Genomic DNA, 6,035 nt, shown 5'->3' on the forward strand with positions numbered 1-6,035 from the left:
GTAAAGGTCAATGAAGCAAGGTGAGCAGTGACTGGTGGATAGAAGCAGTTTTTATTGCTCAGGTCTTAATTTCTGGTGCAGCTCTAAGCATCCACTGTTGTTTTTTTATTTTAGTTGGTTCACTTGCTGGATGTCCCAGCCCTGGATGCCAGAGGCCAGATGGGTGTAAGCTTAAGGTACACTTGTGGCATACCTTAGTTGGACTGGGGAGGTTGCTGTTTCACACTGTTTCAGCATGCATTTTTGCTTGATTTCTTTGCAGGTGCTGCTGCTGCCCTAGGCATGCCAAGGAACGGAGGAGAGCAGGTGAGGGGGCATTTAGGCAGGGTCGCTCCTGGGCAAGGGGTTAAGCATGTACCTTTTCATTTTGCAGGTATCCTCCGGGCAGCCTCTGGAGTCGAATGTAGATCTAAGATGAGCCAGGACAGCAGTGTGGAGGAGACCTGGGGATTATTCTTCTGGAGGGGATCGTCACATTTTCATTTTCATGGTCCTAGGTGCCCTGTGGAGGTGCAGAGCTGATTTTGGATACGGCAGCACCGAAGCGGACACAGAGAATGTCTCGATGTTGACGGTCCTGATGCGTTCTTTTCAATCAAGAATGGATTTTGTCTACTCATCTCCTGAAAGATAAGTGTTGGGGCTGGTGGTCAGGAGCAGAGGAAAAACTTTTTCTGTTCTAGGAGGCAATTTAAAGTTAGCTGAGACGAGAGGGCTGTAGAGGGATGGACCATTTGGAAGTAAAGGGAGAGCATTTCTCCTCAGCCTCGTTGGAGCCTTCCCTGGCCAGGACAGTTCTGACCCCTCTCCGTGTTCTAGCGAGCTTTGTGGTGTCAGCTATCTTCAGGAGTGCACAGGGTTAGGGTGCACCAGGGGATGCCTGGCCCACCCTGGGATCCGTGTCCTAGGAGGAACCCAAGTTGCAGGTTGTACGGTTCAGCAGGGGCACTTGACAGTGACACACAGAGGCTGAGGGAGGGCTTGAGAGGGAAAGGACTCAAGGGCTAGAGAGCACAGAGTGAAAATAAGGGCTACAAGTTAGAATACAGATATATCAGCCCTCACAGCAGCCCCTCCCAACCCTTGTTGTTCTGAGAGTAGGTGCTGGCAGCAACCCTAATGCAGGACAATGCCAGAACTCGTGAGAAGTGCAGGCAGTAACCCTAAGGCTAGGGTGAGGCAGGAAGTGATAGTGGGGAGCAGCATCCGACAGGGTTGAGTATAACCGGGGGTTTCCCGCCCCAGCCCACCCTGCGATCGTCTGTCTCTCCGCAGCCGGGGATTGCTGCCTGTCCCCGCTCGAGGCGACGGTCGGCTGGGCTTCGTGGCCATTGCCACCGCAAAGAGCTCTTCAGCTCTGTCAGCCTCTGCCCTGACTCAGGGCCATGCTTCGGATAGGAAGGGCAAACTGTGGATGATGTGTCTCGCTTGCGGGACAACTCTTGGGACCCTAACGGTAAAGGCGCGTCCTCGGCTGCAAGCGTAGGGTTCTCGAGAAGTAGGGTTCAGCAGGGGCACTTGATAGTGACACACAGAGCCTGAGGGAGGACTTGAGAGGGAAAGGACTCAAGGGCTAGAGAGCACAGAGTGAAAATAAGGGCTATAGCCAGGGATACAAGTTAGAATACAGATATACCTGCCCTCACAGCATCCCTCCCAACACCCCTGTTTTTCTGAGAGTAGGTGCCGGCAGCAACCCTAATGCAGGACAGTGCCAGAACTCCTGAGAGGTGCAGGCAGTAAGCTGAAGGCTAGGCGAGGCAGAAAGCAGCAGTGGGGTTGTGGATTCCCCTGGGTTTTTTATTAACAGGATATGCCCACCATGGGATCTGTGTCCTGCTCTGGTGAGTGGTCACTGCCCCAAAAACGCGATGAGGACTTTGGCTCTGCAAGTTTGAGCCTCTGAGCGTTGCTAAATCTATTATTCAATGACCCAGGCATTCATAGAAGACAGTGAGTAGCAAAGGGGCAGGTGTTGGTAATTGTGCTGCCAAGGCCTTGTGTTCACATTTGGTTTCCTTTATTGTAGCCGCCTGAGAGACGACAGCCCGGTACCAGTGGGAAATTCCTCAAGGGCGAGGCGGCCTCGTTTTGCACCCGATGCCGATTGGCGTTCCCAGACATCAAAGAGATAAGTGGAGGGCTGTGAGCCACAGAGGGGGCTGAAAGCGGGGTGGCCAGTCAGGAGTCAGCAGGAGGGTTTTTTGAGTCAGATTTGCAGTCTGGGATGGCCAAGATGTGGCCCCTTAGGGACCTAAAGGGAAAGTCTCACTTGATCGAAGTGCTGAACTGTGCAGGGCAGAGCAGTCCCAGGCCATGTGGAGTCACTTGTCTGTTGTGCACTCTGTGTCTTTTGGGCGTCTCACATGCAATGTCTTCTGCCTTAGCTCTTCAAGGAGCCTCTTGGAAACACCAGGCATCGTTCTTAATACCTCCCTATTCCTCAGCTCGGCACCTTTGACACTCGGGACCTCGCACGCACATCAGAATCGCATCTCTCTTCAGAAGCATCCGGTCCCAGGTCTTTTCAGGTCTTGTTCTGAGCTGTACTGGCAGCTGTGCACAGCAGTGATCCCTTATGGCGGATTAGGCCTCGTAAGAAGGCCGAGCTAGGTCGAGGTATCTGACCGTAGGTTTCTCGGGCATCCATCTTTGCGGTTCTCGGACGAAGCAGTTCTGCTGGCGTCTTCTTGCTGCTGGGTTCTTCGAGCCTCATCGGCTCACCATCGGTCTTACCTCGATCGCCTGCTTTCACATTTTCTTGATCCTTAGTCATTCTGGATCATTCATCTTGCCGAGCCTTTTCTCTCGCTGTTGCGTCCTTCTCGTTTGTGGTGTCCTGTGTCACGGGTGTTGGTGTGTGTTTGGCCCTGCGCTGCTCTGCCCTGCTGCGTAGCCTGGGTGTAGGAGTAATAGGACATGTCTTGGGGACTTGAATTTTGCAGTGTAGGGTGTAGTTGGAGCGTAGAGGGTATTTCTAGATGAGCACAAGATGCCTGGAGCTTTTAAGTTATCCTGCAGCGCTCTGACTTTTGTGCTAACTCTCTTTAAGCTGCGGATGGATTAGATCCATGGCAGAGGGCCCCATTCCAGGTGAGGGGCTCTGCCCCATGCAGGTCAGTCACCGTTTGTCTTCAGAGGGGCAGCGTAAATGGTGGCTGTGTTACAGCGCTGTTCTTTGCATTTGTTTTTAGGAAGCATGGCTGGATAGCGGCAGCCAAGGTGAAGCAAACAAGGTGAGCGTTGATTGGTGGACAGAATCAGTTGCTGTTGCTCAAGTCTCTCTTGATGGTGTAACTGTAAGTGTCCATTATGGTGTGTTTTAGGGGGTCCACTCGCATCACGCCGAACTCCGCTCAGCGACCGGACGACGGAGCTGCTTCGCCTCTCTCGTGAGCCGTCGGGGAGCACGACAGGACTCCGTGATGAAGCCTCCATCTTCTCCGTTTGAAGGTGCCGTCCGGACTGCGGTAAGGGCCGAGGCGTTGCGGTGGGTCGGGGAGGTAGGGAGGAGGAGCGAGGGTCCACTCAAGTTTCAGCCGTGCCGCATCACCTCGTCTCCTCTTAAGCCAGGTATACCCTGTGACCTTGGCGTGGGGCTCAAGGATCCGGGCCTTTTCGGGAGATGGTGAGTAGCAGAATTGTCAGGTGTTGGCAGTAGTGCTGCCAAGGCCACGTGTTCACGTTTGGTTTCCTTTATTCTAGCCGCCTGAGAGACGACAGCCCGGTACCAGCGGGAAATTCCTCAAGGGCGAGGCGGCCTTGTTTTGCACCCGATGCCGATTGGCGTTCCCAGACATCAAAGAGATAAGTGGAGGGCGGTGAGCCACAGAGGAGTTGAAAGCGGGGTGGCCGGTTGGGTTTTTTGAGTCAGATTTGCAGTCTGGGATGGCCAAGATGTGGCCCCTTGGCCTACTAAAAGGTAAAGTCTCACTTTTGATAGCAGTGCTGAACTGTGCAGGGCAGAGCAGTCCCAGGCCATGTGGAGTCACTTGTCTGTTGTGCACTCTGTGTCTTTTGTGTGTCTTGCCTTTCGTGTCGTTGTCCCTACAAGGGGCCTTTTGGAAACCCTGGCTTGTGTCTTAGCATTTGTAATCTCTGCGTTCCTCAGCTCGGTGGCTTTGACTCGGGACCTCGCACGCACATCAGAATCACATCTCTCTTCAGAAGCATCCGGTCCCAGGTCTTTTCAGGTCTTGTTCTGAGCTGTACTGACAGCTGTGCACCGCAATGATCCATTGTGGCGGAGTAGGCATTGTAAGAATGCCGAGATAGGTCGAGGTATCTGACCGTAGGGTTCTCGGGCATCCATCTTTGCGGTTCTCGGACGAAGCAGTTCTGCTGGCATCTTCTTGCTGCCGGGTTCTTTGAGCCTCATCGGCTCTACATCGGTCTTATCTCGGTCATCTCCTTCCGCATTCTCTCGGCCCTCAGGGTCCTTCTTCTTGCCAAGCCTTTTCTCTCGCTGTTGCGTCCTTCTCGTTTGTGGTGTCCTGCATCACGGGTGTTGGTGTGCGTTTGGCCCTGCGCTGCTCTGCCCTGCTGCATAACCTGGGTGTAGGGGTAATAGGACATGTCCCGGGGACTTGAAGTTTGCAGTGTAGGGTGTAGTGGGAGCGTAGAGGGTATTTTTAGGTGGGCACAAGATGCCTGGAGCTTTTAAGTTATCCTGCAGCGCTCTGACTTTTGTCCTAAATTTTTTTCAGATGCGGATGGATTTTTCCCTGGCAGAGCACCCCAAGGAGGAAACGGTTGTGGGTGAGAGACTTGCACACTGAAGGTACCTTGGAAAATGTGTAGCTTTGTCCTGGATTTTGGGGTTTTTTAAAATTTTCTACAAGGTTTTAAATATGAGCTTGTTAGAATTTAATGGTAAGGACTGAAAACGGGTTGGCTGCCAAGTTATACATAACAAAGTCAACTTTTTTGAATATCTGTGAGGCTTCTATTTTGTTTTTGAGACTTTCCTTTTTTGCTGACTTTCGCTCTCACTCTCACTTCTTTCCCTTTCGCTCTCACTCTCACTTCTTTCCCTTTCGCTCTCACTCTCACTTCTTTCCCTTTCGCTCTCACTCTCAGTCCTTTCCCTTTCGCTCTCACTCTCACTTCTTTCCCTTTCGCTCTCACTCTCACTTCTTTCCCTTTCGCTCTCTTTCTCTCTCTCTCTAACTTTCTGTTTCTCTCTCTCTCTCTCTCTCTCTCTAACTTCATTTCTGTTTCTGTCTTTTTCTAGTTCTCTCTCTAACTTTATTTCTCTTTCTCTCTATTTCTAGTTCTCTCTCTAACTTTAACTTTATTTCTCTCTATTTCTAGTTCTCTCTCTAACTTTAACTTTATTTCTCTCTATTTCTAGTTCTCTCTCTAACTTTATTTCTCTCTCACTCTCCCTCTTTTTCTCTTTCGCTCTCACTCTCCCTCTTTTTCTCTTTCGCTCTCACTCTCCCTCTTTTTCTCTTTCGCTCTCACTCTCCCTCTTTTTCTCTTTCGCTCTCACTCTCCCTCTTTTTCTCTTTCGCTCTCACTCTCCCTCTTTTTCTCTTTCGCTCTCACTCTCCCTCTTTTTCTCTTTCGCTCTCACTCTCCCTCTTTTTCTCTTTCGCTCTCACTCTCACTTCTTTCCCTTTCGCTCTCACTCTCACTTCTTTCCCTTTCGCTCTCACTCTCACTTCTTTCCCTTTCGCTCTCACTCTCACTTCTTTCCCTTTCGCTCTCTTTCTCTCACTTCTTTCCCTTTCGCTCTCTTTCTCTCACTTCTTTCCCTTTCGCTCTCTTTCTCTCTCTCTCTAACTTCATTTCTGTTTCTGTCTATTTCTAGTTCTCTCTCTAACTTTATTTCTCTCTCTCACTTTATTTCTAGTTCTCTCTCTAACTTTATTTCTCTCTCTAACTTTATTTCTCTCTCTCACTTTATTTCTAGTTCTCTCTCTAACTTTATTTCTCTCTCTAACTTTATTTCTCTCTCTCACTTTATTTCTAGTTCTCTCTCTAACTTTAACTTTATTTCTCTCTCACTCTCCCTCTTTTTCTCTTTCGCT

This window comes from Prinia subflava, unplaced genomic scaffold (genome assembly GCF_021018805.1).
Source record: "Prinia subflava isolate CZ2003 ecotype Zambia unplaced genomic scaffold, Cam_Psub_1.2 scaffold_68_NEW, whole genome shotgun sequence".
Taxonomy (NCBI): domain Eukaryota; kingdom Metazoa; phylum Chordata; class Aves; order Passeriformes; family Cisticolidae; genus Prinia; species Prinia subflava.